Raw genomic sequence first — 13,238 nt, forward strand, 5'->3', positions numbered from 1 at the left:
TCTGTTGTTGATCAATCTGCGATTTAAAGCAGCACATAAAATGGTTTTAACAAACCACATAATGATACTGGTTACACTAAGACACATGAATCTCTTAGGACTGGACGAAGCACGCAAAGCGATACATTTGTTTTGTTTAGGCTGGTGGGAAAGATGAATAAGAACTGTATGCTCACTAGTCAGCCACGTGCCATGCACCGCAGGTTTCTACCTCGTTCCAATCGCCACAGCTGTTTAGACACTCGTAAACTAATAAACACGCTAGTAGTCACTAACACAAACAAGCATTCATTTTCCAACCCAGTTGTATGTTTTTTTACCAAGACACAAGGAATATTCTTTCGCATTTTAACTCAGTTATTTTATTGACTGCCATTTCATGTATGAAGTTAAGAAGCCTGCCTGTGTCTGTCATCGGGCAGTGGGCAGAGAAACATGGACAGAGTGGAGCGGAGACTCGAAAAGAAGAGCAGACAGATTGAGTCATATACTTAATAACAGCAACCAAATTAGACTGTATGAAATGTATTTGATGCCCAACCCTACTGGTGCCAGTAATCTAATAACAGTACACAAAATTGTCTAACTTTGACTCAAGTACAGCTAACACTAGCGCTAGCTTGATGCCTGGTTGCAAGGTGCTACCAAATGCTAAACATGACATTTTTAGGTGACCAAAAATGTTCCACTCAACTTTGATGAAATTGAAAACACACAGTGAGAGGGTCAAAAATAAGATGAAAACACGGACAGTCTCGACCAAAGATTCTCTATTCATAGAGACCATGTGACATCACTGCTTTGTCATCGCTATTTTTGTGTCCGGTCACAACTATGAGACCCACATATAACATTACAAGACCTAAGTAACCACAATTACCAGAAGAAATGGATATGCTAAACACACTAGGGTTGCACCATATGCGGAAAATATCTAATTGCGATCATTTTGACTGACTGATTGTGATATATTCCTTCATTCTTTTTTCTGTCATTTATTCTCATTTTCATTAAAAATTAACATTGAAAGAAATAAAATGATTAGTGTGATTTTTACCAAACAAAGATTTTTTTCTTTAGTTTGTAGGATACGATTTGTAGGCCAGGACGTCTCTGCAGCACCACAATGCTTAATTCAGGTTGGTTAATGCAAAATTTATGGTTTGACATATATTTGCCATTAACAAATATGGCGATTTGAATATTGCACTAGTCCCTATTGCGATTCCTCTCCATGTTGCACCCAAAGTATGCCCTTGCTTCAGATTTAATATTGGACATATCTACATATCTTTATGCAAACCCTAGTCATATTGTTAACCAACTTTAGGCAATATATTGGGATTTGCACCTCTGGTATTTTAGTTTGTTATTCTCTTCTTTATATTTACTCCCATTCATTCTTGGATTGCAACGACTGCACGTAACATCAGTAGTCGATTTTAATTAGCCTTTTTAATTTCTATTGTATTATTGCATGTTTTAAATTATGTGGTTTGATACTTTGTCCCTGTGTCTGATATTTCTGACAAAAACATAAATCTTCCCTGCTGTTGAAGTCTGTTTACCAACAACGCAAAGACGCCACACATCGCTTTATTTAAAGTGTTTCTCAATTTGTCTTTACTCTAACGAGAAAGTAGACGTTAAAGCTGAGGATAGTAACAGTTTGTTTTATGATAAACGTGCATCTGGTTAACCGAACTCCAGACGCTTCTCTTACTTTCTGTGGTAACCATTGCGCTGACAGGGGCCATACAGCTTTACGTAAACCTGTAACGTTCCACACAGGCGCGGATTAAGTGGCTTAATTATTGGAACATGAAAATATTAGGTGCAGTATGCCGCGCGACAACATCGTAATATGAAAATGAATTTGTGAAACGGCCATGGCTTTCTGTGGAGCGACATGTTCCATTGCATAGCTTAACACTATGCTAATGCTAACTAATGTGTTCCATCCATGTGTGTAGGCCTACATCGTTTAAGAGATTTGCGTCGGTTCCCTTAAACCACATATCGTGGCATATTGGACGTTACACGTTCATTTCACAGACTTAACATTTATAGATGGGTTATTCACCACGGTTTACCTTACTGTCTTGCTTGCTGCCACGGCCTGTCTATGCCACAACCAACTCTTCTACTGTATCTGCTTTCGGTAGTAACGTTAGACAATTTGGACATTTGCAGCCCATTTGTTGCTGTGGGGTCACCTGTCCACTGTTTCTTTAGCTATGGTGTCGGTACCATAGACATATAAAGAGTAGACGCCGCATCGACCGCTACTGCCTATTGGCGCCGACGAGCCGTGGGGCCGCCATCTTGGACCGGTCACCCGCTCCACTCAGGTAATGTGTGGGCAGCTGAAATGAGCTGTCAGCGCGTTTAATTAATCAATCTCACTGAATACCGAACTGATTTCATGTTTTTTTGCTAAAAGGTCATACATGTAGCTATGAAACAGGACATGGTTAGGCGTATTTTAATATTCATAATGTGCTTAACAGTAATAGAATATTCTGATATGATATAAAGTCACCAGACGTCCGAGATCAAAACTGGGAACATAATCACCGAAAGGGAGAAGAATGGTGACATTTCCAGTTGACTATCAATCTTATTGAAAAACCTAATGTGTCTTTAAAAACAGAACAGGGACAGAGGTAGTTAGTGAATATTGCAATATCAATATGAATTCCGATATTTTTAAACATATGTAAAATTACAAAATAGATTCATAAAAAATTAACAGTTTTCTTTATTCAACTGACAGTCATACATTAGTGCTGCTTCGGACACGCAGAATAGGTCATACTCACTTATGTAACAATCTGCTGTATAATGATATTGCGTTTATATGTCTTGCACCTAACAAAGCACGCGTACCAGTACTTGTTTAAAGTAGCAGGATGAATGAAAGTGGCAGTTTTTATTTAAACTGACATTTACTTGGTTGAATCTCCCTTAAAAAGTCACAAATCTTAAGTATGCAGCAATTTTCAAAACACAGATACAAAATGCTTTACAGAACCCAGAGTGAAAGCGATGAGATAAAATGCAATCACAAGCACAAAGAGTGATGAAACACAAACAAACAAACGATTTACAGTAAACCGACACCGCTCGCTAAAACCCCTGAAAGAGGACTGTTTTGCAGAGCTTCTTTCTCGTGCTCCCTTTCTGCAGTTCAAGAGAGGTGAGTTTTGCAATGTGGTGCAGCCTTATTTTGAAAAACACAGACAACCAATGACACAAGTCAGAATGATGGTTGTCGATGCCAAACTGTGTCTCTCATGTGTTCCTCAAGCAGAAAAACGTCCTCGTTCCAACCTCCTCCCGTACGATGTGTGTGACTGTTGACACATTGTCGAAGCTCGGCGGATCACCTTCTTGCAGCGTTCTCAGCACCTTACATAATAATAAAAATACATTGTATTTATATAGCTCTTTCACAGTGCTCAAAAACATTTAGAACAGATAAAATAAAGCAACCTTATATACAAAGACTTTTAAAAAAAAGAAGAAAATCAAACCTTCACTGTGCCTCGTGAAGGAATCACTAGGCCACCATTGTTTTCAGGGTCAGAAGGTGGTAGCTGTTATTAAATGAAGATGGTACCGCATCTCTGACCAAGCTCGCACGGCACACATCACAGGACAGCTTGACATTGATATTAACGAGATCGCTCCAGTCAGCAAACAAGCTACAATGTACGTTAATAGGATAATTGTCCAGCTTGTATTTACGTTCGTAAAAGTGCTCGTTAGCTGCTAACAGACTCAGATTAATATTCTAAGTGTCTGACAACATTATGAAAGGATTTCTAAGGAGGTCGACCATTGGTAAAGATTAAGATCCTTTTTAAAACATAAAAGTCCGCGAAATTGCGTTCGCTAAACCCACCAGACTCCATGTAAATAATCAGTGATTTTAGCATCGTAAAACACGGCTTCTAACACCTCTCTGAGCACCGCTGGCTCTGGCGGTCTGGGAGTCTGCGGGTGTTGGGTGTGCGACTATCGGCTACGTTTTGTCATCATTTTCTTTCTTTCATTCCAATTTCGGGTCTGTCAGTCACAGTGAAAACCGGGGACATTTACGGGGACAGTCCAGTCCACCGGGACAGGTCGTCAAAATCGGGGGACTGTCACCGGAACCGGGGACGCCTGGTCACCCTACTATGGCAGGGACATAACACCTGGTGAACAGCAGCCGGTACAGTAAACATAGCCTAGCTAGCTAGCTGGCTACGATGTCAATACAGTAATATCAAAGACCCTTGATCCTTCTCAACTCTCTGGTAATATTCTATTCACAAAAAGTACAACCAATAGTACGGTAATGTTAAATCTTACTTGTGAAAAGTAATCCCCCGAGCCCTGTTTTCAATGGTCCGCCGATTTGAACAGGAATATGCTGCACAGTGCTTCTGGCATTTGTGTCTCTGCTGCTAAGCCCGAGTATGACCGGTCCAAGATGGCGGTTGAATTTTCTCGCGCTGAGCTGCCCAATGCCGGCGGTACTCTTATAGTCTAGTAGCCAGCCCATAGAGCCCCATTGTGAAACCGGAAATGTTGAGTACACCAAAGTTTTATTGCAGAAATGTGAAGTATGGGTCCCCAGTATACAGAAAATGACGGATGCTAATTTGCATATGTTGAGCAATTTGCATAGTTAGCATAATTAGCATTAGTAGCTTAATCGTCCAGTTTGACCACAATTTTGCACTGTATGGCCAATTTCTACAATATGTAAGTGGTTTTAGAGGATGCTGATTTCTTTCTGGCATTTTGAGATTTCAAAGAACTAATTTTTAGGACTTATTGTGATTTTTTAGGTAAGTTCCAATTACTTTCAGGCGTAATTATAGGTTATTTTTATGTTAAACACAATCTTACATTTCAGAATTAGCAGAATTGGCCAGATCGACACTAGATTTTGCACTGTGCCATCAGTTTCTACAATATTGGAATGATTTAAGAGGTTTAAGAGGACGTTAAATTCAATTCTGGCACTTTCAGACTTCAAAATGGTAATTCTATAACAAATTTGGATTCATTTAGACACATTTTTTATTAACTCAGGACGTTTAGGTTATTTTCATGGTAAACACTATAACCTTACATTTCAACTCTTGCTCTTTGATGTGAATGTTGATGACCTAAATTTGTTGACATTTTTTGAGGTTAGGTCATGTTTTCCTGCAAATAAGATGTGGCAGCTAGCTGTTGTAGTTGTAATAGTATGTAGTAAAGCAAGGGAGCACAGTCTAGTTTAAAGTAGTTGAACATTTTTTATTATGGAAAACGTAATCATTAAAGAAAGTAGTTTCACCAAATAGCATATCATCCTTAACAGAACGCCGCCGTTATTAGCTCATAGCCATATCGAACAAGCTAATCACAAACCACCAAAACTTTAAGGAACAATATTTTTGGTACAACATAACTTAAGTTGTGTGCTCTGCAACAGAGCTTGTTGGTAAACGATCTGTCCTGCGCATGTGCAAGATGTTCACGCATGCACAGATGATACCATGATGAACGTGGATTTATGACCTTACGATACTGCACAATCTGTTCCCGTAGATAGTTAAAGAAAGTCCGTTCACCGCCACTGGAAAGCTAACTGTAGTTTAGCTGACAGCTAATTCAGCTAACCACCAGCTGAGAAAGCATGTAAAAGACCCTCAAAACTGAAAATAACTGTTGAAATATAACAGCTGTTACGTCAGTTCTACTTGTGCTCATTTAAGGAAGTTTTTCCTCGCCACTGTTGCACTGTTGCTTGCTCTGGAGGAAACTACTAGAACTGTTGGGACCTACTCTATCTGTAAAGTGTCTCGAGATAACTCGTTATGAATTGATACTATAAATAAAATTGAATTGAAATTTAAAATACAATCACTCGAAACATGGTCTTTATTATTACTGTAAAATCTTTGTTTAGCTGTAGCTGCTTTTCGTACTGTTTACTTTGAATAACGTTATTTTAGGCTGAATCAAACTGTCAGCTAGTGATTAGTCAAAATAGCTGTTAGCTAAATTAGCATCAGCTTGCCGGTGTAGGCTAACCGTTCTCTTAGCTAATTCATGGTTCCAGTCTGCCATACCCAGCCACCAGATGTTGTCATTGCGTTCCAGCTCATTTATCGTGGTTTGGCCATCGTCTGGGACAGTGGTGCATCTTGCAGCCAGCATAGGACGTCGGCTTAATTGTTACGACACCCAAACATTTGTTGTCTTTGACAGATATTTGCAGGTGTCTGCAAAGGACCATGAGAGACATAGAAGAGCAGGACAGAGCTCCACAGAGTACAAGCTCTCATTGACTACACCTCTACCTAGTCGAGACAAAGTCTTGAAAAACAAGCACAACAAACAAAGGCTGAGCAAACTCCTGTGTACTTTCAATGTAGGAAATAATATCATGATGGTCAGTAAAGCTGACAGCATTGCCACTCATGATGAGGCGGATATATCACTTATAACTTACATGTTGTCAGACATGGGGCTTCAACTGTTCACATTCTCAGTGATGACACAGATGTCTTTGTGCTTTATGCTTTATTGGTGTTAGAAGGCTGGTATAATAACTAACCTACAGATAAAATGGCACAATTCTCAGCATAAATGCCATTGCAGAGAATCTGGGTGACCAATGTGGTTCCATTCTGGCCATGCATGCTCTTTCGGGATGTGATTCCACCTCATATCCTGTTGGGAAGGGGAAGGTGTCTGCACTCAATGCCATAAGAGTCGTTCCTGTAAGCTTCTCCACTGCATTGGAGAGGCAGAAGCCCCAAGTTACAGATCACAAAAGCAACAAGGGCTTTCTTTCTGGCTCTGTACAATCAGAGGAACTTTGTAACCTTGAATGCAGCCAGGTATGGAATTTACCAAAAAGCGCCAAAGGTCCCCAGCACTGAAGTCACTAGCTTGCCTTCATGGAAGACGTGTCCCCCTACAGGCACTGCTATGGAAAGCAGCAGACCATCTTTACTATCCTCTTCTTTTCTGTCATCATCTTCTCCAGACCCTTCATCCCTCTCTTTGTGCTCTTGGTGTTGTATAGTATGATGCAGCACACCATCATTGCCTTTGCAGAAACACTAACTGGTAGGCCTACAGGCCAGACCTACAGCTGTACCAATGCACTTTGCTGATGTGCAAGGTTTCAACCCGGCTTTGCAACCACAGCTGACAAGTAACAAAACAGGAGGAACAACTGGACTTGAATCCTGGGTGGGCATAATCAGTTCCTCTCCTTCCTTTAGACCCATAGTCTTATCCCATCCAAATAAGGAGATATCCACAGCTGGTGGATCAGGCTGATGAGGCTGCCTTTGTTAATTAATTGTGAGTCATAGCAGTTTGCTTGAAGGTGGTAGCCAATGTGTGCTTTGTGTAGTGCGGAGGTAAGGCCCTCTTGGTTAGCCTTGCGTCTGGTGGGCTGACTCGGTTGGCCCAGACTCAATTCTTGCATTTTAACTGGGTCCTTGTTGGATCTTGCGACTTGCGGACCAACATGGACAGCCATTTGGACGTTGCCCTAGCGACTTACAGGGCCTGTCTGGTATGGCATATATAAAGTGTATATTTGTACATAGTTTGTTGATCACACATGGTGATGGGCTTAGGTGATGTCATCTGATTGGGTGTCCTAAATAGCTACCCCATTAATATGCATTGTACAGTTGCAAGATCAGAAGAAGTTATTTCAAATACCTGCAGCTTTTTCCTCCACAAATGTACAACATTCAGCCAAACAAAGATTCATCATTTATCCAAAAGCACTGGATATTCAAAAGTGTCAGGAGGGGATTCAGCTTAAGTACACCCTGAAACATGCATCAACATTCACAAAGCACTCATGATTCTGAAATGTAAGATTGTGTTTACCATAAAATAACCTATAATTATGCCTGAAAGTAATTGGAACTTACCAAAATAAATCACAATAAGTACTAATATTAGCTCTTTGAAATCTGAAAAAGCCAGAAAGAAATCAGCATCCTCTAAAACCCCTAAACCACTCACATATTGTAGAAATTGGCCATACAGTGCAAAATATGTGGTCAAACTGGACGATTAAGCTAATAATGCTAATTATGCTAATTTTGCAAATTGCTCAACATATGCAAATTAGCATCCGTCATTTTCCGTATACTGGGAACCCATACTTCACATTTCTGCAATAAAACTTTGGTGTACTCAACATTTCCGGGTTCACCTAGTTGGCTACTAGACTATTATATGTCTATGGTCGGTACAATGTGAGGAGCGTGCAGATTTGAGTCGCGCATGCTCAGATGTAAACGGTTTACGGCACAACGCATCATACCCGATGATAGTCGAGCCAGACCGGCTCTGGTCGAGTGCAGATGTTAATTGCGCATGCTCAGATTTAAACGGCTTACGACATCAGAATCAGTGTTTTTTTGCCAGGTATGAGGACACTTACGAGGATTTTTTCTTTGGAGCATCGTTGCTCACAATGTGCTCACACATACAAAACAACCAAAACAATATACACACAAACAACCAAAACAATATACACACACATACACACAGCAAGGCTGGGTTATGGCTTTGACCCAGCATGTTGGGTTATATTTTCTACCCAACAATTGGTTAAAATAACCGTGTTGTTGGGTTAAAACATCCAAAAATGGGTTAGAAAAATACAACCCATATTCTGGGTTATCTGTTTGTTTGTTTTTCAATTAATTTTTGCATTAAGAAATGTATTGATGAAATTATGAAATATCCAAAAAAATCCCAGCATTTTGTTTTATTGCTTCAAGCCAAAAAGTCACAACTTCTTAAACTTCATGCATTTAACTTTCAAACCAACTTTTAAATCTTAAAGTGCCCAAAAAACAATGTCTTTTTCTGGGATTTGGGGGTTATTTTGTGTCTCTGGTGCTTGCGCGCGCACACACACACACACGCACACACACACACAATATAAACCATCCATGGTGTCTGAGTGAGATCTGGTTCCTGAATATCCTCTGTCTTCAGTGCAGAATCTGGGCACTTTAACTCAACCATGTGCCATAGCCTACATACAAATTAAAAAACTACATAGTAGCAATCTGAGCATTAATTTGACAGCGTTTGATTCATGTTCTGGTCCCTGAAACACGGTCGTCTGGATGAACTCCCAACATTAGCACAAAGTTTTGGAAAACCGACATCGAACACAAAAGGCCGTGAGACAGACGTCCACAGCAGCCAAAGAGACGGCTGCTCCAAGGCCCCCCCCCATTCCCAATGACAAAAGCTTGTGAGCACTGATGTCCTTCCCCCAGCATTAGAACGTATGGGGGCTCTGTGCTGGATCTCATCAGGTACTCGGCCATGTTGGTCGCAATCTGAGCAAAAAAAAAAAAAAAAAAAAAGAATGAATAAATACAAATATATTATTCCTAACAAGCCTTGGTAGCCTAGCCTTTGCCTAGTCCTAGATTTCAAGAATAAATGACATATCAACATGAAACAAAAAACAAGGAAACTTGATTAATCAGATATAGAACCTCATTATATGAGCTGATATCCAATAATCACATTACTGGATATGAAAACAGTAAATTTTGATTGGATGTGACGGATATTAAAAGAGACGTCTGAACTCAGAGGCTGGACATGGATGAAGGCCCTGGCGTCTCCAGGCTGCTGGGACGGACAACTCTTGTCTGTAAGGTGCAGCTGGGAGTAGATCCGGCAGTAGCTGCAGGGCTATATTATATGTTTGTCTGTAACAATTTATAAAAATGCAATAAAATAAAATGCATGCAATATTAAACATTTGTAACTAACCTATGCAGCTTAGAGTTGGACAATTTTTTTTGTGTGAATTCATAAAGGTCCATTCAACTATGCTGGGCTGATTTAGCATCAGCTCTACAAAGCCGACTGAACTGTGAACTAGAGGACGACAATGGGACTAGAGCTGCACAATTAATCGCAATTTTATGGAAAATCGTATCATGAACTAGTGCAATATCCAAATCGCAGGGGGGCGCAATATTTGTTAAAGGCAAAATATGTGTCAAACCGTTGTAAAATAAAGTACTGTGGTACTACAGAGATGTCCCAGCATACAAATTGTATCCTACAGTCTAAAAAAATAAATAAATAAAAAAAAAAATCTTCAATGAAAATTAAAGTAATTATACAATTCTCTGATATTGTTAGTCATATCGCAACTGCAACATCAGTCAAAACAATTGCAATTAGATATTTTCCTAAAATCGTGCAACTATAATTATAACCCAACACCAATCTGGAGTCCAACAATAACTCAGTGTGGACGTCAATAGGTTTTATACGAAAACACAGAACGCACACAGAGCATCCAGTTTAACACCTTTTAACACCTCCTCTCTCTCTCTTTCCTCACGGGACTCTCCTGGGACACAATCAACCGGAACTGACATAGAATTGGTTTCAGTGCGTCAAAATAAAAAGTAGGGAAAGGGAAAGTCATTTCCTAAAGAAATCTAAGTACAATAGAAGGCAAAGATACAAAGAATATGTAAGACACAAACAATGACTGGTTTTAAGTAATTTTGTAAGATTGTAGCTCACCATGCCTGGAGTGTCCAGTAAGCGTGGGAACTCTGTGATAATGTCCAGCAGTGATGTCGTCCCATTAGCTCGGATCCACGGGGCCTGATGGAGAGCAGTCTCCAACATGTGTTGGCCAACCTGGGACTGGGGCCAGATGTTGGTTTTCAGCCACTCTGTCAACTGGTTGGTCCGCTCTGGAGTTATAGTTGGTTCTGTGATGAGCAGAGAAATGAATAGTTATACCAAGTTGTGAAATATTAAGACATCTCCTTTTTGAATAGGGTGGGCCGGTTTCCCATACAAGGATCAAATTTAGCCCTGGACTACAAACAAAATGAAGAGTTACGTAAAGAGTTGAATCTCTAGACATGAACTGGCCCATAAAGTTGAAGAAAGAAGTACGTTACAAACAGGGTAGAGGAGAAGTCAAATTCACTTCTAAATGGAGGAGAAAGACGTGTTGCTGTAGGCCTACCTGGCAAAATAACTCGGTGTGTTGTGGCACTTCTGATGTTAAATATACCCGTCTGCCAGAGTGGAGCCTTTCTCAAACATTGCGGAGACGCTCTTCCAGAAAGCCTGTTGCGTGCCGTCTCCCTGGGGTGAACCATGCCTCCTAAAGTTTAGAAGTGAACACAAATGATTTAAAAAAATAAAAAAAAAACATTTTAGGTAATAACTAGTCAGAAGCAACTCTGAAATTAGAATAAAGCTGAGCCAACAATGGATCACAATAACTTGATTAGCGTTAGCTAGCTAGCTATATGCTGAGTCACTGCACCCAGGGTGTTAGCTAGCTAGCTAGCTATATGCTGACTCACTGCAGCCAGGCTGTTAGCTAACATTACCATAGCTAAATATTAACAATACAGAAGTAACCCTAAACACAAACGTACCTTGTACCTGTTGGACTGCTTAACACATAAGAGATATCAAGTCTCTTTACTTTATCATTGTGCTGTTTTGCGTTATTATCAGGTTATATAGTTTTAGAGCTCAGGCCATAACGTTAGCGCTAGCCAACGTTCCTTTTTCCCTTCGTCATCCTAACTGTCAAGGGCGTCAACGGCTACTCATAACGTTAACGTTATATAGTTAATTAATTCCGTGTAAGGGTGTTAGTGTGTTTACAGGAACCAAATTGGTCCGTGTACGTTTTGGGTCCGTGTACGTTTTGATCGTTTGTTTTTTCGTTTGAACCACAAAACGAAATAACGAGAAAACCACCGTTTTTCGTTTGTCGTTTCAAACCAAAAACAAAGAGACGGTAAAAAGAGAGCCGTTCTTCCGTTTTGGTTTCTGAAGTCAAAAAACGAAAAACGAGTAAACCAATTTCAAATAACGGAACGTTTTTTGTTTTTTGAAATTCTTATTTTCATTTCTCCGTTTGAAGATCTACATTACAAGAAAGACAGGTGGGCCGGAAGTATAGTAAATATAGCCTATAAAAATAAAAGCCAAGCTTTTATAACGGGTAAATTGTGCTGCACTAACGTTATACCAGAGTAACGTTTAGAAGAAAAAAAATCAATCAATAAATAGGCTGATATGAACCTGGACCCAAAGAAAAATGTTAGCAACAGTAGTTTATTATAGTTATTTAATATCGAGCCTATCCACGTGCACATCACCAGCCCCGTTTAATCAGCGCATTGTTTGGTTCAATACAGTTATAGAGGGTAACCTGAGAACTTGTGTGTGCAGAGTTGGTACTGTTAGCACTATATTAAATAATTAAGTTCATATTTAATGTGGTTTCCCCACAATGGACCAAACTGTTCCCCCTTTCAACCAGCAGATGGCAGTCTTTAAATGACTGACTGTAATGTGCCTATGGGAACTGTTTTAAATCAAGATTACTGATACAGATGTATTTATTGTTGTTCACTTCATTTGGTTTTTGATTTTATTTGTAACCTAGCTATCACCATCATCATCATCATCATCATCACTATTCACCCCAATCCCAGAGTTAAACCTGCATGCCCTTCTGTTTTAACCTGATTCTAACACTGCTATCAGCTTCTGCAGCTCAGACAACAAACTCACATCAGAAATGTCCTAATGTAGGCCATCTGGGGTTCCTCACATGAGCTGCTTGCTTCCTCATCCTTCCACAACATTTCAATCATTTTAAGGTCAGAACTTTTGACTTGGCTTTTCCAAAACATTCATTTTATTCTTCTTTAAGGTAGGTGGGTAGATTTATTTTGTCACAATATAACAGGTTATATAGTATGAAGTATAAATTGAGTTTGTAACTCCCTTCTCTCATAGCAGAAGATGTAAGTTACTATACTGTAGAAGCAATTATAAAAATGGTAAACAGAAATAAACTCTAACTAGTAAAGCAGTGCTGGGGATGAATTAGAATGTGAGAGTCTGAGAGCTTTGGAAGAAAAGCTGCTCTGCAGTCTGGTGGTGCGGCAGCAGAAACCTCCATATCCCTTCCCAGAAGGCAGCATGGTGATCAGGCTGTGGCTGGGGGGGTACTGTCCTTTAGGATCCTTTGGGCTCTGCGTATGCACCTCACTCCCTGATATCACTGAAGCTGGGGAGATGGGTACCAATGATCCTCTGAGCAGTTTTAACCTCCCGCTGTAGAGCCCTCAGGTCCTGGTCATGGTCCTGGTCCTGGGCTGTGCACATCCCATGCC

This window comes from Etheostoma spectabile, unplaced genomic scaffold (genome assembly GCF_008692095.1).
Source record: "Etheostoma spectabile isolate EspeVRDwgs_2016 unplaced genomic scaffold, UIUC_Espe_1.0 scaffold00569816, whole genome shotgun sequence".
NCBI lineage: Eukaryota > Metazoa > Chordata > Actinopteri > Perciformes > Percidae > Etheostoma > Etheostoma spectabile.